Source organism: Pinus tabuliformis, chromosome 1_2, assembly GCF_031772625.1.
Source record: "Pinus tabuliformis cultivar Carrire ecotype Pingquan chromosome 1_2, CPIR1, whole genome shotgun sequence".
Taxonomy (NCBI): Eukaryota; Viridiplantae; Streptophyta; class Pinopsida; order Pinales; family Pinaceae; genus Pinus; species Pinus tabuliformis.
Window position 1 is genome coordinate 1,071,273,234 of NC_142298.1, and position 24,584 is coordinate 1,071,297,817.

Sequence of the window (24,584 nt, forward strand, 5' to 3'; positions counted from 1 at the left end):
ATTTGCATGTTTAGCTTAATCCGATCCTGAGCTTTTTATGAATGTATATCTGTATCTTCGTGTAGTTTCTCTCTCTTGTGATCTTGCAGGAATTCGGTGAAGCTGGGCCGGTAAGGGAGCAGGGAGCTGGGAGCTGTTGAAGAGAGGAGTGATTGGATCAACAAACTAGCGAAAGACATAGGTTAGTTACATCCCTCCTCCTCATTTACATTTCATAAAGAAGAATACTCAAGTAAGTTTCCTTATTTATTGCTAAGGCACTATCACACCTTAGAGTGGGATAGGGGCATTCCGAATGGATACTTTTCCCAACAACAAATTGGCGACTCCACTGGGGATCATATCTAGTTAGTTTATTTGTGTTTCTATTGTTGTTCTTCTCATAAACTTAGGAGTGCTGAATCGAACTGCATTTGCCATTTACAAATGCAAAGTAGAGATCTGCCACTCTAGTCCACTCACTAGGCCTGTTTATGATCTGAACAAACTGATCCACAAATGCTCTAACTGCCCTTTGTGATAGCTCTTAGTCCTCCTTTAAATCATCCTCCTAATTGTACCTAATTGATAGCTTTTATCTGGCCAAAAACTGTAGATTAAACTGCAAACCGTGACCCAGAACTGAGAGACAATTCTCATTTCTGCCTCAGCGCAAGCTCTGTGAAGAGGTTCTGCATTTCAACGCAGGTCCCGAGAGGGATACCTACACTGAATTTCAGTTTCTCTGTGCTGGGGGTGCGCTGATCAGCCTTTGCCTTGTGCAGCTGTGGTTCTCTGCTTCTTTTTGTTCAGTTTTATCTCTGTTTTTGCAGCCTGTTATCAGTGTGTGTACCTATCTGAAAACCCCTTTTCTATGCCTTAATTCCACCTCAGTTTTATAAAAGAAACTGTATTTGTTTTTGAGTATTTGTTACATCATTTGCAGTTTCCCATTACAAAAGTAAACTAGTCATACTGTCGCCCTTAGATCTAGACCTGTCGTAAGTGTCGTTTTGATCTTAGGAGTGAGTTTGTTTGCTGTTCACAGTTGATTACTCTTTTACTTTTGTCTTTTGGTTTGAATTTATGCATTTCTAGTGTCGAAACAAGTGTTTACTTCAAAATCATAAAGTGTCGTAATCATCTTTTTTGATTTCGAAAGAAGCTTGTTTGTGTTTTTCACTTGAAATCGAATTCAAATTTGTACAACAGCTTTCTTTTTAGGCATCAATATTAAGAAAGTGAAAACAAATACATGCATTTGTGCATTTGCATATTGATAGTTTGTATGATTTGATTTAGGAAAAGTGCATTTACAGTGTGCTCTATGCTCTTTGAGAAAAGTTTGTGTCTTTCTTTTCCCCTTGTAGCTAGGATTTTCATTGCTGAAAAGAGATAAATGCTTGCTTATCATCTTTAGACTGCATTTAGGAATTGTATATACATCTCGTGGTGATCCAAAAAGGCAAACTTCTAAGAAAGATCAACCTAAAATAAATTTAATGAACTTAACAACGCTTTGTAACTTAACGCACAACATAGAGGTCTAGGCTAGAGACGTGTTCCGGCGTCGTAAAACCTGGTGACTGTCGATCTCGCTGATGGTTGGGTGATTCCTCCTGAGAGACGATAAGCGCCAGTACGGATTGTGCTCCCACGTACCGTCGAGTATATATTGGGAGACCCCTATAGGCATAAAACATGTATCCATAGGAAGCCATGTCGGCCGCCCTACTGATCGCAATGCACTGAACACAGCATTCGGGAAGATTGACCGCCCGTACCTTAAAAGGTATTCTGTGGTTTTGCGAAAATTTTGGCACACCCTCTACCTAGAACTCCGAAGCAGTTCCTTTTGGCCTTTTTCAGACTCTATAACAGAAAAAGTCCATCTGAGCATTTGTCACTTCGGGCTCGTTAAAACATTGAAGGAGACTAGAGTCATCTTTTGCTTTTTCTCGACTCTTTAAAATTGAAAAAGCAAGTTGTGTCCAAGCGTCGTTAAAATTTATTTTAAACGGAATATTCATACCCTTTTTCCTGCGTTGATCTTTAGGTTGAGAAAATGGAGCCTACCAACCAAGGAATTCCCCTTGGTGGAAATCCTAGTCCTTTCTCCTCTTGGGGAGATGTTGGTGCACCCCATATGGCCACATTGTCGCTTCCAGGACTGAAAATTGGCTTTTGAGTTTGGATCTTCTCAACCAATGTCATTCAGAACACCACTATTCCTGAACAGTCGAATCAGCAGTTAGACCAGTCCAGAGTTACCCACCAGCCTTCTACTTCCTCTAATTCTTCCTCTCTCCCTTCCTCTTCGCTTGACGGAACTGGTAAAACTAAAAACCAAGTTCCTAAGGAGAAGAAGGAAAAGAAGAAGAAAGAGAAGAAGAATAAGGAGCCAAAAGCGGCTGGGGGCAAATGAGTGTCGTCTAACGAAAATCCACACACTGCACTGACTAGGCCTAAATCGCCATGTGTCATATGCAAGGGAGACCACTTTCACAGAGATTTTCCCTGCATCCCTCGGATACTAAGGGACTGTTCTCCCCGTTTGCACAATTTGGTGGCGTCAACCTCTAATAGCCATGTTGAAAGTACACCGTCAACTAGCGAAAGTGAAGTCCCAGGACAAAAAGGGAGAGCTAGATCTCCCTGTAAACTGTGCGAAGGCAACCATGCCATCCACCGTTGTCCCTTCATAGACGAAGCGAAAAGAGTTTTGGATGATCATCCAGTTTCACTGTTATGACTTCCTCCCGAATATAAAAAACTCTTGCCGAGTCCTTCGTTAGTTGAAAATCCAGCTGGCCCGCTCAAGTGGTCAGCTGAAGCGCCGGTCATTGAAGACGAACCAGCTGAATCCATACCTGACGAAAGTCAAAAGGTCGAGGCGGCAGTTGACCCGGTCAAACCTTCAGAGGATTTATCTTCGAATGATACAGTCACTGAAGAGGATAAAGATGACACCATCCAAATTCTCTTCATCAACACAGACTCCGACGAACACGGGGGCACTGCACCCATTCCTTTATCGCAGGAAGGAAGTTCGTCAGAGCGATACCCGGTCGTCTACTCTGTCCCACCACCAAGCAACCTAGTTGTATCCTTCGACTGGAACCAACTAGGCAGACCCCGTTTGCCAGCAAGCATACCATTCAGAATTATCGTCCAAATATATAGAATGGTCATGGCTGGCACCATCATTGATGAGGGGGCATCTGTGAGTATCCTTTCCTCTACTGCTTGGAAAGCGCTTGGTTCGCCAACGCTTTTGCCTGAAATGAGAAATCTGACAAGCTTTGATAAAGGAACCAGTCGACCTTTAGGGATCCTCCCCAATGTGACCATAACATTGAAAGGGAAGACCGTTCAAATGAACGTGATGGTCGTTCAAGGACCCTTGGATTATAACCTACTCCTTGGATGAGACTATATATATTGCATGGGAGCCATCGTCTCCTCACTCTTTAGAGTAATGTGTTTTCCGCACGAAGGAAGAGTGGTCAAGCTCGTGGACCAGCTTTCATTTCCCCGATCACGCATCGCAAATACCCATATACCATCCCTAAATGGTCTCTTCGTGCAAGAAATGTCTCAACCCACGGTCCGTCCTCCCGATGAGCGCGAGTAATTTGGATGGATATGACTGGAACCCAGGGGGCATGCATCCTGGTCTGCTTCGGCAGGAAAACTTTGGGTATAGGGTAGGTTTCCGCGGGAGAATATGACTAGTCCGTACTCCATCCGTGATTGGAAGAGGGGTTGTTCTAGAATAAGATTCTTTTGTCAATGTTATGTGAGTTGGCGGGCCTCGTCGCTCACCTTTGTTTATCTCGGTAGACATCGCCGAAGAAGTGTTTTGTTTGAAATATTAACAGAACAATCTTTGGGTGACCTGAAAGAGGTAGGCCTCTCTCGGTAAAACAATTGTTTTGGCGGAAGTGAAGGAGAGGTAACCTTGAAACTCTGTTTTATACCTGGGGGCATGCAAACCTTTTGGAGTGCAAGCAAAGAGATTATTTATCTATTTTTTCGATTATTCATTTCCTAACTTGCATAAAGAAAGGAAGTGGGGCAAAATCTAAATGTTGTCATTTTATATGAGACATTCTTATCATATGACTGGATAATCGAGTAGTTCTAGCACATAGTTCATGCTCGTTAAAAAATAAACATAAGATCGAGCAAGTGTTTCAACCCGCGTTTAAGCTCGTTAAAAAATGAACTATCCTCCGGTAAATAACCACCGTGAATGTAATATTATCAGCCATTAAAGCCTTGGCCGTGTTTACACCGTCACCTCCACTTTTCCATTGGCCGATTATTCACCTCCATATGATTGTTTACCCATTTTGAGGAACAGCTACGAAGAGTGATTTCACTAGCCATCCTTGTGACACATCCGTGCTTGGAAAATTCCAACCCTTACCTGGAATCAGCTGCTACCCATTTTATCACTCGTTCCTCAAAAGACGAGTCTTCTTTAAGCTCTTTTCGTTTGACTCGTAAAATATGAAAAGATTGCCGAGTTTTGGCCTTCCAGCTCGTTAAAGCGACCGGAAGAGCTATCCCTCCTCTAGATTTTAATATTTTTGGACTTGAGGTATTATTGCACAAAAAGATCGAGCGCTTGTTTTGTTCGGCTCGTTAAAACTATCGAAAATTCATCCCTTCTGTATTGTTTTATACCTTTTCGGACCTAAGGGATTAGATGACGAAAAAGGACTTTCGGAGTTAAATTTACGTACCTTTTCAGACTCTCTAAAAATGAAAAGGACCGAGTTATCTTTGTCGTTAGACTCGTTAAAAAGATTAATAGCGACAAACTTGTCTTTAGACGAGAACGAGTTTCACTATCGCTAGGCTCATTAAAACATAGCGATGGGTTTGCCCGAAGGGAAAATTATAGAACAAGCATATGTTATCCTCCTCAAGCTTGACAAAAATAAAGAGGTACTGGTCAGCAATGACTGGGGAAAAATTGGGAAGAAACTCAAAGAACTCTTATTGGTAGCAAGTCGCTCTTGAACATGACACTTCCGCTCCGTGCCTGAGTCGGGTTGGGTTGTTTCATTCACCGGTCACATCACCATGGTCTCGCCATACCATCCACCTTTGGGGTAAATGCTACCAATCCATCACATAAGTGTCACCGATATGTTCAAGGGAAGTCATCCAGAGAAGTCAACCGTATCCCATCCACTACCATACATTATCCTTCATTCTTTCATGACCGCCACCCTGAACCATATATCATCAGATCGTTTTCACCTCCATCAAAATCATTTGCTCCGTTCCGTGTCACTGATGTGGGATACATCAAGGCCCTCCTTTGATGGATCGCTTCTTGTCGACATCAGCTCATTATCCAAGAAGTTGATCTAGGAACACCCCCTTCAGTACTTTGAAGCTTGCATACCTCAATGGCAAGTTTCTCACTTCCGGCGACAGGTATACATCAATGACCTTCGACCGAAAGATTTTGCGTGGTGTTCGACGCCAAGTCCTTTATTCACACCACTTGAATCGTACTGCAGTACCTTGAGGGTCATCATCATTATCGGTGATTCCTCTCACGCTTGTTAACAGTTTACATCATTGACTGGTAATCAAGCGATGTCTTTCCATGTTCGACTTCAAAGCATTTCTCACATGGATCGACTTGTACTTAGAGTGAAGATCAGGCGAGATTTAAGAACCTGGATCTAGTTTCATCCATCCGGGCTACGATATACGTTCAGGAAAAATAAAGACATTGACATGTACAACATTGCAACACAGATAACCATCCTACCAAAAGGATGATGATTTCATCAAAATCATCAGTCTACCATCAGACGATTGTCTGTTCTATGTACAGAAAAATGAATTTATAAAGTTGAGCATGGGAATGCCCGCCTGAGCTGGATCATGAAAACAGTATGAAAAATAATCTATTGTATTGTATTTTATTACAGGTCTCCTCCCAGCATTGAAAGAACTTCAGATCCTCCTAATAAAGCATTTCACCCGATAAACGGCCTCATACTTTAGGGGGCAACTGTTATAGACATTTTTGTGCCTTACAGCATTGAGCATGAAATGTCCATAATCCAAGGGATCCAAAGTCCCTAAAACAGTTGTTCCTGCCCCTAAAGGAACAACGTCAGCCAAAGACAGCTTCTCCCAGAAGTTCTCCACCAAAAACCACTCAGAAACAGTCAATTCAGGATCAATTCAGATGCTCTACTAGCTGCCTGCGTTGCAATGCACCCTAGTACACTAGCTAGGTGCGTTGCAATGCACCTAAATGCACTACTAGGGTGCGCTGAGCGAGAAATTCCAAATGGCAGTATCATTCTGCGAGGTGTACAGACACTGGAAGCTTCCAGAATCTTCCTCAATGACACTTGCCTCAATGAATTCGACCAGTGATGAGTAAGAGGCTCTCAGCCTCCAAGTGGAAGCAAGAACTGACAGAGAGAAGCGACAAGTCAAAACATAAGCTGACTCATCCTCTCTGCTTACATCTATATATGGATCCCTCATCCAAGAGATCCAGGAGGCTGGAATTTTGTACTTTGCAGAGAATTGCTGTTGGTTTGAGATTGAGTTTAGTACATTGGGTGATTTATGCTTTGTTGGAGGAGAGGAAGGGATTCCTTTGTTGGGAGGTAGATGTTGGATCGGGACTCACTTGGTTGTATCTCCTCTTGGACTTTCTTATTCTATCAATAAACTATTTGAGTTTCTCCTACATGCTGTGTACCAATGATGTTTTGTTATATTTGCATGTTTAGCTTAATCTGATCCTAAGCTTTTTATGAATGTATATATGTATCTTTGTGTAGTTTCTCTCTCTTTTGATCTTGCAGGAATTCGGTGAAGCTGGGCCGGTAAGGGAGCAGGGAGCTGGGAGCTGTTGAAGAGAGGAGTGATTGGATCAACAAACTAGCGAAAGACACAGGATAGTTACATCCCTCCTCCTCATTTACATTTCATAAAGAAGAATACTCAAGTAAGTTTCCTTGTTTGTTGCTAAAGCACTATCACACCTTAGAGTGGGATAGGGGCATTCCGAATGGATACTTATCCCAACAACAATGTGTGATCTGTAGTATTATATTAGGTGTCCATCCTAAGTCGTGGTCTTGGGAATCCTCTAAAGAGCAATGATTCACTAACCAGTATGCAACTTTATTCATTGATCTTATGGTGTGTGGTATGATCACGTATGCAAAGGAAAGAGGTAGTTTCTATATTCGCGATACCTATGCCTTCAAACACTAGCCTAGAGTTACTTTAGAGATAGGTGAACCATTGAGAATTTTCTGGATAGCCTGGACCACCACCTCTTAGTCCCCTAAAATCTAGATCTTAAGGATATTAATTCTTTTAGCTAATTGAAGACCTTTCTCAAGTCTTATGATTTCTACCACCTTTTTCATTGTATATCGAGAAGATCCCATGAATATACCAATCACTAGGCCCGAGAAATCCTGTAGAATCCCTCCAAAAATAGTTGGCTCTTGGTTACCTTTGTAAGCCCCATTGAAATTGAGTTTAATGAATCCCTATGGATGAGGAGTAAATATTGATGGAGATGATGCCTGATTAGGGGGAGAAGGAGGTTGCTAAGGACTCAAGGAGTCAACATGGAAAATTCTAGGTTAAGAATTGCTAGGATTGAGGCCTCCTCTCTATTAGCTTTATTTTCCTCTTCCATCCATCTTTCCCTTAGAATTGTTTCTCTGATGTTACCTTTGGTGGTTTTCCAAATTTTTTGAGTTGATGTATGTTGGTCTTTGAAGATAACTTTATTGGTGATCTTCCATAGGAGGAATCCTAAGACAAGGACCCATGCTCGGTTGGCTATTAGGTACTTAAATAGGGACATTTTCCATTGTTCTATGGTTTCAATAATATTTTGTCTTGAGCAATCAAGAAGGCCAAAAGTTTGATGAACCTAATCCTCTAAGGTATTAGCCACAGGGTAGGTAGAAAATAGATGTTCCATATTCTTCTCTCATTTTTGTCATTTCAAACATCTCGATGGCCCTTTGAGTCCCTTTCTAAGAAGACGATCCCAAGTGAGAAGAGGCCTTCTATAGAGCAGTCATAGAACGTGGGACACCTTATGCCATGTCTTTGACATACATAGTTTTCTCCAGACAAGGTATCTGCTAAGAGATGGATGGTCAACAACAAGTGCATAGGTTTCCTTAATTGTAAACATGTCAAGTAGCTTGTTTCCTCAATGGAGTCTATCATAGTGTTGGAAGATTAGGATGCATCACTCCAACATATACAGAAAGGGCTTCGAGTTCATAATGTTTTATGAACCATGTCAATCCACCTCCATTTTTCATTGTCTCCATTCTTCATTTGTGGACAACGTGTTCTAGTAATATATGACTTAGCTTTAAACGAATGTCTTAGAATATAGTGAAATTCAGATTCCTTACTAGTTTAGGAAGTTTTTTCCATGAATCTTCACAAAATAGAGTCGATTTTCCATTATGGAACTCCTAACAAAGATGATCTTTAACTATATGAAAATTCCTGCAAGCTAAGTTCTACACTATTGATCCTGAAGAAATATCTTATGATCTAAATATCTCTTCCTGGTTATTGCACAATCCATACTTTTTGTTCTTGATTCGTTTTCACAATTCTGAGTCCCTTAGATGTATTACCACCAGAGTTTTACACCCATCACCCGATTTAACATCTTTTAGTCCCGCAATCCGAGAATTCCTCCAAGCTTTAGAAGGTGATGGAAATATAAATTAAATTTGTTCAAAATTGACCCCCCATTAGCCCTTTAATCATAAAAATATTCCTAGAAGCAATGCTTCCTTGAATCGTTATGAGATGTAAATACCTTTAAGTATCCTAGTGGCAGATCTATTGAGAGTGGGAGGAATCAAAAGGATGGACAACTCTAAGTGATAATGGTCAAATATTTCTTGATTCCCTTCTTAAGTAGTAGGACCTCCATGGAATTTTTTATGGCTTAGGATCGTGTCTATGTCGCTCCATCTATAAATAATACAATGTTCGGAAACTAGCTCAAAAAAAGATAGAAATGATAGGTCAACGCCTTAGAAATAAGCCTCTTCAAGGGGGCAACCTCCTTTACATTACACAAACAAAAAATTATTGGATGATTCAAATGAAAAAACCTCCCTTCTATATATAAGAGTCTAAGGGGTCACAATATAACCAAGTGGACGTAACAATAATAATATAAAGGCACAAAATTAATAATAGAGCGATTCAATGGGGCACAATAATAGAAATATGGGGAAAATAGGGGCACAATAATAGAAATATGGGGAAAATAGGGGCACAACAATAAAAATAAGCGATACAACGACATTAGTAATAGGGGAATCACTAGTATTATAGGGACCTAACATGCCCCTCTCCTTAAAAAAAGTGTTATCTTCAATGCTTGAGTAGTTCTAGATGCTTCTGTATAAAATTCTCATCCTCCCATGTGGAATTTTCAATGTGTAAGTTCTTCCACTTGATGAGATACTCTGAAATTGATAGATTTTGTAGCTACCAAGTTCTTGTTTCTTTGACTTATTCAGGTTCCAATATGATTTTTCCTTCATCATCAAGTTTTGGCAATATTGTTTGAGCTGGAAGCTTGTCACTTATAACCTTCTTTAAGCATGAAACATGGAGAACTGGGTGCACTCAGGAAGACGCAGGAAGCTCCAATTTGTAAGCCATAATACCTATCTTTTGCAACAACTTGTATGGATGATAATACTTTGGTGATCATTTATTATCCTTCTTAGCTTGCTTGAGGGACATTTGTTTATATGACTGTAGCCGTAGGAATATCGAATCACCTACATGAAAACTTGTTTCACTGTGATGTTGATTTTCCTGCTATTTCATCCTATTCTACGCTAAGGTGAGGTTATCGTTTAAACTTTGGAAAAAATTTTGTTGATGCTCGATGTCATCTTCCACTACTTGAACCTTAGAATTTTCTCTTAAATATGATGTGATGGATGGTGGATGATATCCATAAAATGCCATAAATGGGGTCATTTTTGTTGCAGTATGGAAGGAAGTGTTATACCACCATTCAACCAAAGGCAACCATTTAACCCATTGTGTTTGTTTATTAGATAGAAAGCAACAAAGATATCCTTCCAAACATTTGTTTACTATCTCAGTTTCCCATCAGATTGAGGATGATAAGATGAGCTATGAGCTAACTGAGTACCAAGACAAGAAAATAATTTTGTCCAAAAATATCCAGTGAAAATGGGATCTCTGTCACTTACAATAATCTTTGGGTTTCCATGTAGCTTTTGAATTGTCTCCATAAATGCAGTAGAGACTGTACTCACTTTAAATGGATGAGATAATGCACAAAAATGTGCATACTTGGTAAGTCTGTCAACTACCACCATGATAACACTCTTTCCGTCAGACTTGGGTAAAAATGTGATAAAATCCATTGAAACCTCCTCCCAACGTTGGCTTGGAATGGATAAAGGTTGTAATAGTCCTGGGGTCTTAATTGTTTGAACTTTATTTTTTTCGCAAACCAAACATTCCACCACAAAATTTTCAATATCTGATTTAAGGCCATCCCCAAAAAAATCCTTCTAAACCTTGTGGTCAATTTTTAGAAATCCTTAGTGCCCTCCTAAGGGAGAGTTGTGCAATACCCTAAGAATCTTTTGTTTGATTTGGGAATTCTTACATAGAATGTCCCATGATGAAGATTTATGCCAAATATCCCATGACGACCTGAGTATAGACTTGTTCAGTACAACGAACTTGTATGATGTGTTGAGGGTCACTGTTTCAACCTTAGGATATGAAAAATTATAACCAAAACACTACAGTCCATCCTCCTTCTGTAACTTCTTACGAAAATTCAATCTGATGCTCAAAGAGAAAGTTATGATGATTTTTCCAAGGTGACCTGTTTGGAATGTAATTCGGGGGTCTCCAAAAATCCTAACTTCCTATATCTACAAAAATATAGTGAGACAAGATCTGAAATTTGGAGCCGCAGTTCAGACCGATTTCTTCTCAAATGGGTTTTTTTCTTAGTTTTTGAAACCTTTTAGCGAAAGAGGTATAGCACAAATTCTACGATGACCTATTTTAGATGAAATTTTGGAGCTTGCAAAAGCACTAACTTTCTCAGATCATATCCCCTAAAATATAGCGGGACAATATATGAAATTCAGACCCGAGGCTCAGCACGACTTCTTCTCAAATTGGTTTTTTCTTTCGCTTTTGAAATGTCACAGAAAAAGGTTATAGTGAAAATGCCACGACGACCTGTTCGGAGCAGTAAAACCCTAGAATCCAAAGTTGTGATACCAAATGTTATGTAACCAACTCACAAAAAGATAGAAAGGATAGATCAACGCCTTAGAAATAAGCCTCTTCGAGGGGGAAACCTCCTTTACATTACACAAATGAACAATTCTTGGATGACTCAAATGACAAGACTGCCCTTCTATATATAGGAGTCTAAGGGGTCACAATATAACAAACGTGACCTAACAATAATAAAATAAAGGCACAATAATAACAATATGGGGACAATAGGGGCACAACAATAACAATAAGGGATACAATGACAATAGTAATGGGGGAATCACTAGTATTATAGGGGCCTAACATACAATAAACAGAGGCACACACAAACCTCCATATAATATCACAGGCTGGCTTTTGATAACTCAATGCAATGGGAAAAAGAACTTGTAGGGATCTTTGGGGTAAGCCCTAGGTTTGGGACCCACAGATGATAGTTGTAGGTTTATTTATATGCCCTCACACAATAGAAAATGGTGCTCGAAAAGAGCCTCCATGTTGAAACCTTTAGGTGGGACCCACCCGCTCACAACATCCCAACACGTCGAACAAAAGAAATTAACAAGACTACATGGGTATAATATCTGGGCGAACCTCACTTGAATGATATTTGTCAAATTTCGAGCTATCTGGTGGTGGATCTTGGCTTCTTTAATCAACGTACTTTCCTATAAATAGAAATCAACTACGTGTTAGCCCTTGCTGTTATGTTATATGGATGTGCAACTCTGTACATTAACTATCCTCGCTTCTCTCAATTCTCTTCTCCACAACCCGCCTGCAACTCAGCAATTTATATAAGTATATCATGGGTTGCTATCTCCTATGGTGATAATTATAGGACTACATGCATAATATATGTATTAAAAATATGAGATTACAGAAGCACTATTTCCATGAAAAAAATCTAGAGTTCTAGTACACACACTCGCTCACTCCTTTATTTTTATTAAAACCCAAGATCTATAAGGGATATTTGAGTGTTCTATCAATATTGTAAGGGTCCAAACCTAACACCTTTATTTATGTAATAATCCTGATGGTCCGAGTCGGTGTCATAGTTAGGGAGTCAATAAATCCTACATTAATAATTGTAAGTGGTTCACCCGTATTAGAGAAAAGGGGCCACAGTTAGTCGTAAACAGATCATATTTAATAAATAAAGTGGTTACCCTATGTTATACAAGTGACCACTAGTAGTTAGGGCTTTGTACATCATTTAGCTATAAATAGTCTTAGTTAGTAAGGGAAAGATCAGCGAGTGTTATTTTAATTGAGCTCTTCTCTCTTGGAGGTTATCCCCTTGAAGAGGCAAGTGAACATTGAATCTGTTTCTGAATAATAAAACGCTTTTTCATTTTTATCATTTCATGTGATAATTATGTGTTATGGGCTATATTTCATCACATTTATGGTATTCTAGATTTCTCGCAGGTCAAGAGAATAACATGTGGTATTGGAGTACTTTTCAGGGCGAGTTGCACCTCCATTTTTTACAGAATTTTTTTTAGGCTACAGATGTGTTCCGCAATGTTTAAACCATGGGATATATCATTGAGCACATAAACATATGGATTTGGGGAGGCATGCATGCATGAAATACAAGAGGTGGTAAGACTTGTTAGACTCCCTTGTAACCCTCACGGGTACCTCTTCGTGTAGTAGTGCGTTGGACATGACCACGCCTGAACAACATGTCTATGTACCCTTGGGTATATTGGAAGCCCCTTAGGCTCACCTAAAACCTAACCATAGATAATCCATCACTTGTCTTGCTGCTATAGTACACTAAGAACAACACTAGGGGAGATTACTGACATGTGCAATAGGTTAGTTTGGATTACGGCCAAGGGTATTATCGATCCTCCTTAGTTAGTGCCCTGAAAAATTGGGCTGATTACTATTGTGCAACCACTATGTATATTGCAATCTGTAGCACCTGACTTTCCTTTGTGATGATAGTTCCTTCTAGTATTTAAATATCTCCCTCTCCCTTATCTTCTAGATCAAATCCAACAATTGGGATTATGTCGCCACCATATAACTCAGATTCAAGAGTTGCGGTTTTCATAGTGCAGATTGGACTCTTCGTGCAGTGACGGTTTTGGGTGCCACAGTCTAGGTCAGATTGTCGCAACACATTTGATTGTACCAAGACCTTGAGGTTTCTATTACTACAATCCAGGGCCGATTTTCACAGGATATTGATGAGTATCAATATTTCTAAATTCGGCCACTCCATTATTGATCAGTGGGGAGTAAAAATCCTTTTGAAGTTACAAAAAAAAGTAGACCATCTTTGGACACTTACAAGAGACATAGCCCATAAGATTTAGGATGAGATCTGGTCATAGTCGTACCACTCACTTGTAAGCCTCCTAATTTTTCAGCAGTCCCAAAAATTTTCCTAACGCAGCTTCAAGTGACCCATGTCATTAGACTCTCGAGATTGTCATCTCTCCGTGTAGACTACTATTAAGTAAGCTCAAAAAAATTGACCGGGATTTATGTATGCTTGGTACCAGATCTCAAGTTATGGCTACGGAAAAGGCATTCAAAAGGGTGACCCACCTTGGAGACATATTCAAGGCGTTCAAGGCCAATATTACCAAATAACTCTCAGAACTAGAAGCCCTTAAAATAATTCCTTATAGGGAGGAGCCTAGTGTTGATGCCCACATAGAAGGATAATCTAGCCATCACATTCACTTCTATGGAAATCACCACTCTTCCAACCACTGGACACCCAAGCTACACATGTACAATTTTGATGGCTCTTACCTTGTAGTATGGGTAGAAGAAATGGAATAGTATTTCTCCCTTAATGATATCTTTGAGGATGAAACTAAACTACATGTGGGAGCCCTTTACTTGGACCAAGATGGATGGAAGTGGTTGCAGTGTATCAAAATTTGAAGCTAGGGCCAAACTCCATGTGGGTCATATTATTTATGGCAGTTGATATTTTCTTAGATCCCTCTCAGGTGTAGGATTGATCTAAGTATCATCTGATTTTGATAAGAATGCATGGAGTTATGAATTTATTTGTGTTATAAGGAAATTCATCATGGTCGGCTAGCAACCAAATAAACCCCACATGTGCACAATGTTTTAGTATAAAAGGACATGACTTGAGAGTCATTTCTCCCCCACACCTCTATCTTGATTTCTCTCATCTTGTCTTGGGCTTTAGTGGAAGAGAAATATAGGAGTGGAAGCCTGAGACATTGGAGGATAAGAGGCTGCACTTTCTGCAGTCAAGCATAAATACAATGCACTAATTTAGAGGACGTAGTCATGAAGAAAATCCCTAATGTTATCAAGAAGGAGCCCTAAACCTATACGTTGGTCCCTACTTGAGCACAGACCTAAAGGCTACCCTAACGCAGACCTAAAGGTAGCCCTAACGTAGATCTAAAGGCATTCATCACTAAGACCTAAAGGCCATCGTAACGAAGCTATCCTAAGGTAGCTCAAGAAGAAGGAGGACGTTGATGTGAAGGGTCAAAGGGACAACATGGAGGTTGCCCTAGACAATGTGAATAGTTGTGTGCATAGCGATGCCTTAGCTGTAGCATGAAGGATTAGAGGGACAACGTGGAGTTTACCCTAGAGAGTGGGAAAGGGTTGTAGGGACAACGTAGGGACAGGACGGTTAAGAGAAAAATAGGCAAGAAACAAATTCAGGGATAATAGAAGCAATATGCTACTATTTTTGGATGGATAGTTGGGTCTGTAAGCGCTGTGAGATTCCCTAACTAGTCACCTATAAGAAATAGTAAAGGCAGGACTATAACAATAGTGTTTTCGACAAAAAAAAAGTAAATAGGACAGTTGGGCTATAGGACATTTGGGCTACATGGTGCTGCTAACTAGTGCAACAAAGTAAATGGGACAACATGCTACATAGCGAAAATGCATGGGACAACAAAGTGACTAGTGCAGCGAAGGTGCATGGGACAACAAGGCTACATAGTGCTACAAAGATGCATGGAACAACCAGAAAACTTGGAATGAACAATGGGACAGGTGTATTCCACATTTGATAGAAGTGACTAGCATGTTACGACAAAGGAAAATGGGACATCAACAAGCATGGAAAACAAGGAAATCATGGTGCAGCAGTATGATGTGTATAACATTGTCATGAGGTCCAACATTATGATGATGGGTGCAGCATGGTGTGACACAGTGAGGTGCAACATGATGACGAGATGTAGCACATATAAGAAGAATTGTTCAAGGGTTTCCCCACATTGGGATTTGTCCCTGGATAGTGCCACATCTTGTGTCCTCTTGTCTTGGCTTCTCTTCTACGATTTATTTTTATGTTCTATCTATAGTTTAATTTAATGCTAATGTGATTTCTAATATGGAAAAGATATTGTGCTATCTATGAAAATTGAAATAAATTTCTCTAAGCATATAACATACCTAAAACTAACGTTGTATCAGAGCTGAGGTGAAGACAATGCACATCCAAGAGTGAAAGAACAATCACCGATGACAGTTTGGAAAGGACAAAAGGATCAATGGATTCCTCATCCCTCTTCAAATTCTCCAAGGGTGAAATCGAAGCAGAGAATATTATCAAAATGGTAGAATAGAAGCTTCTCATTGCCTACCTAAAGGTCACTTCATTAGGAAGTCCAGATCTAAGTGTGGAGCGAAAGGTAGATGCCATGTTTTTCAATAAGTTCAGCCATTATGGGAAGGAGTGTCTGAATGGCAGGGACACATCACTTGATGATGATAATAATCATTCCAGGTACATCTTCAATGATCAAAGGAATGACAGGTAATGCAGGTCGTCAAGGAAACTATTATGAAACCAGCTCAAGAAAAAAATATAGAAAAGATAGATCAACGCCTTAAAATTCAGCCTCTTCGACGGGGCAACCTCCTTTACATTACCTAAATGAACAATTCTTGGATGATACAAATGAAAAGACCTCCTTTCTATATATAGGAGTCTAAGGGGTCATAACATAATCAGAGCCGACATAACAATAATAATGTAGGGGCACAATAATAACAATAGTGGGCTTCTATGGGGCACAATAGGAACAATATGGGCACTACATGGGTACATCAATATAATAAGTGGGTTATACTAATAACAATAAGGGGTTACACAAGTAGTATAGGGGGATAACATGCCCCTCTCCTTCAAAAAGCATTGTCCTCAATGCTTGAGTATTTCTTGATGTTTCTGTATAAAATTCTTGTCCTTCCATGTGGAATATTCAGCGGTTAATTTCTTCCACTTGATGAGATACTCTGAAATTGATCGATTTCGTAGCTATCGGGTTCTTGTTTCCGTGGCTGCTCCAGGTTCCAATATGATTTTTCCTTCCTGTTCAATTTCTGGCAATGTTGTTTGAATTGGGATATTTTGTAACTTTTGAATAAGTGGCCATACTTCTTCGCCCTTCATCCATTCATCCCTTGCTTCGTTTATCCAATGTAGTTGGATACTATAAATATCACAAAACAATGCTTCCACACCTCATCCTTGAAGAGTCTTCCCATTCGGTAAGGTCGCCATTTTTTAAGTTCATGTAGTATTGCCAACATTTCCTTCTCATAAATAGCTTGCTTGAGATGTAGCAGTAAAAATACCCAATCACCTACATCAAAACATTTTTCATTGCGATGTTGATCTACCTATTGTTTCATTTGATTTTTCACCAAAGTGGCGTTATCCTTTAAAATTTGGAGAACTTGTTGTTGATGCTCGATGTGATCTTTCACTGCTTCAACCTTTTTCTTCTTGATATGTCCTTCTATCTCTAGAGTTTGAGGAGTGGTAATTTCTTCCAATACTTTACAAGATATGGTCAGATTCATTTCTTGATGCTCGATGTGATCTTTCACTTCTTGAACATTTCTCTTCTTTATATGTCCTTCTATCTTGATAGTTTAAGGAGTGGTAATTTCGAACAATGAATTACAAGATATGATTGGATTCATTTCTTATTTCTCGATGTGATCTTTCAGTTCTTGCACCTTTTTCTTCCTGATATGTCCTTATATCTTGAGAGTTTGAGGAGTGGTAATTCTTGCCAATGCTTTACAAGATATGGTCTGATTCATTTCTTCTTTCTCTCGGGTGAGGTCCTGGCGTATATCTTCTGCTTTTGATGTTTCTTGATCCTTTTCTTCCTCTTCTTCATATTCTATGTAAAATAATTTCTTCTCAGCACACTTATGACCTTTAGTGCATTTGCTATCGCAATTGTAACAAGGCTCTTTTTCTCTTTTTTCTTCCAATTGTTGTGGTGTAACCCTTCTAGGTTGTGGAAGGCTAGGAGAAACAACACTTCAGTCTTTATAGTTGTGAGGGGTACGCTTCCTGGTTTCCATAATTTTGCTTTCCACTATGTCACAAAGCCCTTTTACTCTTTCCAATTGTTGTGGTGTTGCTCTAAAGAAGGTGTTGCTCTTTGTATCCTCATAATGTGCTATCATTTCCTCCGTGAAAATTGACCATGTAACAAGTTGTTTACGAGAACAAAGCCCTTCGTACCATAACAATTGATCTGGTTCTAAATATTAAGATGCAATACATACCTTTTGTAACAATTGTACGCCATGTCGATCAAAATATTGCTCCATCTGAAGTATCCAATTTATCGGATCCTTGCCATCAAACTTCTTCATATTGCTTTTTCTTGATTTTAGGAGCTCAAACTTGAAACGACTATAACTTTGTACTTTCGGATATTTAAGTTCTGAAATTGTGACCTATAGTAGCCCTCTGTGTCCTCTTTCCAATGCCACTAGTCTGATCCAGAAAGAGTTATGCACAATCTCCCAAGATGACCTGATTATAGACCTTTCCAGAAGAGTGAAATTGTATGAAGTGCCATGTGTCACTGTTTCGACCTTTGGATCTGAAAAATGCATACAAGAAACAACAGTCCGTCCTCTTTCTATACCTTCTTACGAAATTTCAATCTGATCCCCACAGAGAAAGTTATGATGATTTTTCCAGGTCACCTATTTGGAATGTAATTTAGGAGTCTGCAGAAAGACCAACTTCCTCAGATCATATCTCCGCAAATATATCGCGAAAAGCTTTGACATTTATACCCAAGGTTTAGTGCAATTTCTTCTCAAATGGGTTTTTATTGCAACTTCTGAAACGTCGCAGAAAAAACGTTATAGCGAAAATTCCACGATGACATATTTGTGGCAGCGAAACCCTAGAATCCAAAGCTCTGATACCAAATGTTATGAAACCAACTCAAGAAAAAGATAGAAAAGATATTTCAACGCCTTAGAATTCAGCCTCTTCGAGGGGGAAACCTCCTTTACATTACATAAATGAATAATTCTTGGATGATACAAATGAAAAGACCTCCTTTCTATATGTAGGAGTCTAAGGGGTCATAACATAACCAGAGCCAAAATAACAGTAATAATTTAAGGGCACAATAATAACAATAGTGGGCTTCTATGGGACACAATAGTAAAAATATGGGCGCTACATGGGTACATCAATATAATAAGTGGGTTATACTAATAACAATAAGGGGTTACACTAGTAGCATAGGGGCCTAACAGAAACAACCAACTCTTCAAACAAAGCAAGGAACCCCAGGAATGAAGAATCAAATGTTGTTTTTGATAAGATAAAGAAGCCTTATCCTGTATTGGCCCTCTCCTTCAAATTATTTGGGAATCTAGCTTATTGACTGAACCAGATTTAAATAAGAACACAACAAATTAAAGATATAACCATACATATAGAGATGCAACAAAAATAATACTCCATTTCATTATTGTAAAATACTAAAATATGCTTACAAATTGAAATGGAAATAAACTAGCTAGGATGATGGTAGCTTATTTCTTAGAAGATATGTGGTAGCTACATGCCTTTGAACTATCTTATAATGAGGCCTGTTGGCCTATTTATTGTTGAGAAACAATGGAAAACCCTAAACATCCAAAAAACTAACCCTAGAAGATGAAATGGAAAATTGTGGGCCCCGTTTGGGTAAATTGTTACATCAATTTCCCAGGGTCATAACCTTGGCATACGATATCCATTTGACATGCACAATATCTCGTTAGAAATATCTATCTGATAACTACAACTTTAAGAAGAGAAACTTTGGTCCATGGACCCATGTTTCTATTCATTCCTCCCCCTTAGGAAGCAATGTTCCCCATTGCGTTGAGTTCCTCCATGAGACGAGGAAACTTCTGCTGAACTTGGTCACTAGTGAGCCACTTGACCTGGTAAAGGAGTTGGTCTACTTTAACAACTCGATACAGTTGGATATTTTACTGATGAGTGTGCTTGATTTGTGTGTCCATAATCTAATCAGTTGCAGCTTGCTCCATGCAATCTTGATTTAACTTTGTGGGTGTGAGTTGTTATGCAATGTCGATGTGTCTAGTAATGGTGGAAAGTATGGCCAAAGGTGGTCCACATTGAACACTGGGTGCAGGCTAAGGAATGGGGGAATGTTGAGCTCAAATGCATTGTCTCCCACATTATTGGTAATGGTGTAAGGACCATATCAGAGTGGTCTGAGTTTCTGATAGGCTCCGGTAAGGTGTTCCCTTTGCAAATGCAACCAAGCTTTGTTGCCCACCTGAAACTTGTGTGGCACCCAATGTTGATCATGTCGCTTCTTATACTTGGGACTTGATTTCTCCAAAAAATTTTAGACCTACTGGTGAATATGTTTGATGTGCTCAATGAAGTTGTTTTCCTCTGTTTTAGATAGGACATGAGCTAAATCTATGTGAGTAGCTACAAATTTCATGGCCACATTAGTGGGACATAGTGGTTGGAATCCCAAGCCCACCTAAAAAGGGTTGTGGCCAGTCGAGTTGTGGAGACCCCAATTGTAGTGGTGTTGAACATAGGGGTGGCTCTCATCCCATAAGTGTGGATGCTCTGAGTTGTGCATGCACATAATGTGTATAATCATCCTGTTGAAAACCTATGTCTAGCCACCAATTTGAGGATGGAAGGCTATAGACTTAGTGAGTTTGGTGTCCAACATCGACCAGAGCCAAGACCAAAATGTACTGAGGAACCTACTATCCCAATCTAAGATGATAGACATTGGGATCCTAGAGTGTACCCACACTCGTTCAAAGAAGATTTTACCAGTGGCTTCTATTGTGATATTCTTCTTGCAGGCCGCCATAGTGGCCATCTTCGATAACCTGTCGACGACTACAAAAGCACAGTCACTTCCATGCTTAGTAGAAGGAAGGCCCGACATGTAATCCATGGACATGCTTTCCCAAGGTCGACTAGGGGTAGGAAATAGGGTATAGAGGCCTTGCTTCTGTATGGTCGGTTTGGCAATGGCGCAGGCATTGCATGATCTGATGTACTTGTCGATGTCCTGTTGAAGATTCAGCCAATAGAAATACTTTTGCAGTACTGCCACACTGTAGTGTGATTCCCAAGTCATCTTGGCACACTCGATTAAAGGAAGAAAAAGGTGACCTAGGTGGCATAATAGGCTATCCTAGAGGTGAAAATCTGCAACATGCTAACCCTCCAAGAGTGTCTGGTATGTGTGGCTGAATTTTGGGTCGCTTTTGTAGAGAAGTAGCCAATCAGAAGTCTCGTGCCCACAAGAGTTGAGAATGATGGTTAATGCCATGATCAGTGATTGACTGAGGCAATCTGCGACATTATTGGTGCTACCCTTCTTACACTTGATATTCAAATGGAACTGTTGTAGGTATGTGGAACACTTCTGATGGCGATCATTCTACAATTTCCCTCTGGTCTGTATGAACTTTAGGGGTTAGTTGTCTGTGTGGATGATCGTTTCGTTCCCCCAAATATAATTATTCCATTGTCGGCATGCCTGTACTATGGAATACATATCTTTGTCATAAGTGGCATACTTCAAGGATGTGTCTGAAAGTGTCACACTGTGATATGCCACTGGGTGCCCATGTTGAGTAAGGACTGCCTCAATAGCATAGTCGGAGGCAATTGTCTCAACCTCAAATGGTTGTTGCAAGTATTGTAATGCAAGAATTGTGTTGAGAAGAGGCGATCTTTCAACGCTGTGAATGCCTTCTATTGAGATTCAGACAAAAAGAAATTTTCTTTCACTCCTCCCTTGGTGACTTGACTCAAGGGCTAAGTCATATGAGAAAATCCCAACACGAACCTACGGTAGAAGTTGGCAAAACCTAGAAAGGTGCAGAGCTCTATCAGAGTGGTTGGAGATGGACAATACTGAAGGACTTGGATCTTGGTTGGATCCATGTGCTTGCCCTTTTCATCAAAAATGTATCCTAGATATTGAACTTGCGTCATGCCAAAAGTGCATTTCTCCAAATTGGCACATAACTTGTGTTGTAGTAGTGTTTGGAGAACCTGTCGGATGTGGTGGAGGTGCTCTTCCCAACTCTGGCTGAAGATCAAGATGTCATCCAAGTATACCACTACAAAGGAGTTGGTGAATGGCCACAAGATGTCATCCATTAGCCTCATGAAGCCTATAGGAGCATTCGTCAATCCAGAAGGCATAACCAACCATTCGAAAAGGCCCTCCTGGGCTTTGAAGGCAGTCTTCCACACATCAAACGGTTCGATTGGTACTTGGCGATATCCTAACTTCAAATCGATCTTGCTGGAATATTTCCCCCCCTTCAGTTGGTCCATGAGGTCATAAATCCATGGGATCGGGTACTTATTACAGAAAGTCATCTTATTCAATGCCTGATAGTCAATACAGAGTCTCCAAGTCCCATCCTTGTCATGTACCAACACGATTGGGCTCCCACAAGATGATGAACTCGGAAGGATGTGACATTTCTACCGTAGCTCCTAAATTTTCCTCTTGATTTCATCATTCTCCAAAATGGAGCGCCGATAGATTGGTCCATTGGGCAGCAACATACCTATAGTCAGATCAATGAGGTGCTTGACCTAATAGTGAAGAGGAACCATTGCGGGTGAGGTGAAGATTTCCTCGTACTCCTCGACAACCTTGTCCATATATAGTTGTCATGTGGAGGGGCTGTGTTTGGAGGTCATGGCCACTGTCTTCTACTTTCCTTGAGGGTGTATCACTAGGAAAAAAAATTTCCTATTTTTGCAAATGAGCTTACTGCATTGTTTCGTAGTAATCAAAGAGATGGTGTTAGGTGATGCTACATCCAGTATCCTGTACAACGTATTTCCCAAAGTAACAATAACAGAACGGGGCCTTGATTCATTCACAACATGTCTCCTCCACAAGTATGGTTGTCCTAATAATACATCACAAACAGCAAGGGAAGAAATGTCACATAATACCTCATTTTTGAAGCACTTGATGTTGTACGGAAGGCGACACTAATTGCTCATGCGAAGATCCCATCCTTGGTCAAGCCACACAATGGTGTATGGTTGTGGATGTGTTGTGGTCGGTAAGTCCAAATGCTTCACGACCTTTGCCAAAATGGGGTTCTTTTGGCTCTCGCTATCGACAATGAACTGTAGCAGGCAATACTTTACACATCTAGGAGTGGAAGAAGTGTTCCTACTCCTCTGGATCTTCAGGTTCCTCCTTCTAGATCTTCATGGTGGCAATGGTGGCGTTGGGCTCTGCATCGATAATCTTCTTCCCATTGTCATTCCTGTTGTCAAGTTCTAACTCAGAGTCGAAACATGCATCTGATTCTGAAACCTTTACCTCAGCCACCAGTGACTGCTTGGCCCGACACTCACTTGTGTTGTGGGTGGAGCTATTATGGAACTCACACCACTTTCCCGTGTCTTTTTCAGCTTCATGGTGATGTTCTTTACATCAGCTTTGGTAGTTCATCTTGGGTCGCCTTGCGTTGGATTTTTCCTTTGTTCTACGGTTTGGGGGAACCTTTCCCTAGCTTTGGATTCACAGATCCAAAGTTGAGTAAGGAGATGTTCAGGAATTCTATTTCTTCTTGGATGTACTTGTGTTGGCAGCCATAGTATTTTAGTACCAAAGGTTGCTCTAAATCCTTGATACACAACTTTTTACTAAATGGAAAATATTGGTAAACTCTGACATGTCTTCATCCCTTCCCTAGTGTAGCATGGTCCACTTTATGTATTTATCCTCATAGCTCCCGACAGGGTAGTACTACTCCTTCATGGCAGTCAGGAATGAATTCCAAGTGGGTGCAACTAAAAACAGTGAGGTCGTAATTTAATCCTTCTGCTCGAAGTAGGTTTCCCACCAATCCTTGACATGGGGGGTGTCTTTTAGAAGAGCGAAAGTAATATTTTCCCGACTAGAAAAACCATGAACAAAAAAATACCCTTCTAGTAGATTTAAACATTTATATATGGTGTCTGCATCTATCTAACCCTCAAATATGGGAATGTCAAAGTTAACCTGTAGCTTAAAGGGTTTGGCGCTTCTAGAGTAGCTGCTGAAAGTAGATGTGTTACCCCTGGGTCGCTGCTGAAGGATCTGGGAAAAGTTTTCGTCATCATGTTCCTTTGTCACTCGGGGGCCTCTTTAAGTAATATATTGATAGGATATCTTGCCCCTCATTTTTCTTTTCATCTTCCATGAGAGGTCGTCGGGATTGGTGAGGCTGGTCTTGCAAAGGTTCAACCAGTTCAAGCCCTAACTCCTTATATCCTGACCTCATTGGGGACATGCAAAGAAAGGAATAGAAAGAGCAGACTACTCTGATACCACTGATCTGGATAAATGTAACAAATTATAGATATAACAATACATATAGAGATGCAACAAAAAAAATACTTCATTTCAATGTTGTAAAATACTGAAATATGCTTACAAACAGAAATGGATATAAACTAGCTAGGGTGATGGTAGCTTATCTCTGAGAAGAGATATGGTGGCTACACGCCTTTGAATTGTGTAATAGTGAGTTTCAAAGGCTTATTTATTGTTGAGAAACAATGGAAAACCCTAAAGATCCAAAAACCTAACCCTAGAAGATGAAATGCCAAATTGTGGGCCTCGTTTGGGTAAATTGGTATATCACCTTCCCAGGGTCGTAACTTTGGCATATGATCTCCATTTGAAAGAACACAATGTTTTGTTAGAAATATCTATGCAAGAACTATAACTTTATAAAGAGCAACATCATTTCATGGACCCATGTTCCTCCTAATTTTACCAAAAAATGTCATTTAGGGCCTCAAAAATGGCTCTGGAAGTTCAGGATCCGAAAAACTGCTAAAAAATAGTAAATTGTGCTACAATTAAGGAAAATGAAAAGCTGAAAGAAAAAGTGGTCGGGGTCCAAGTGGACTT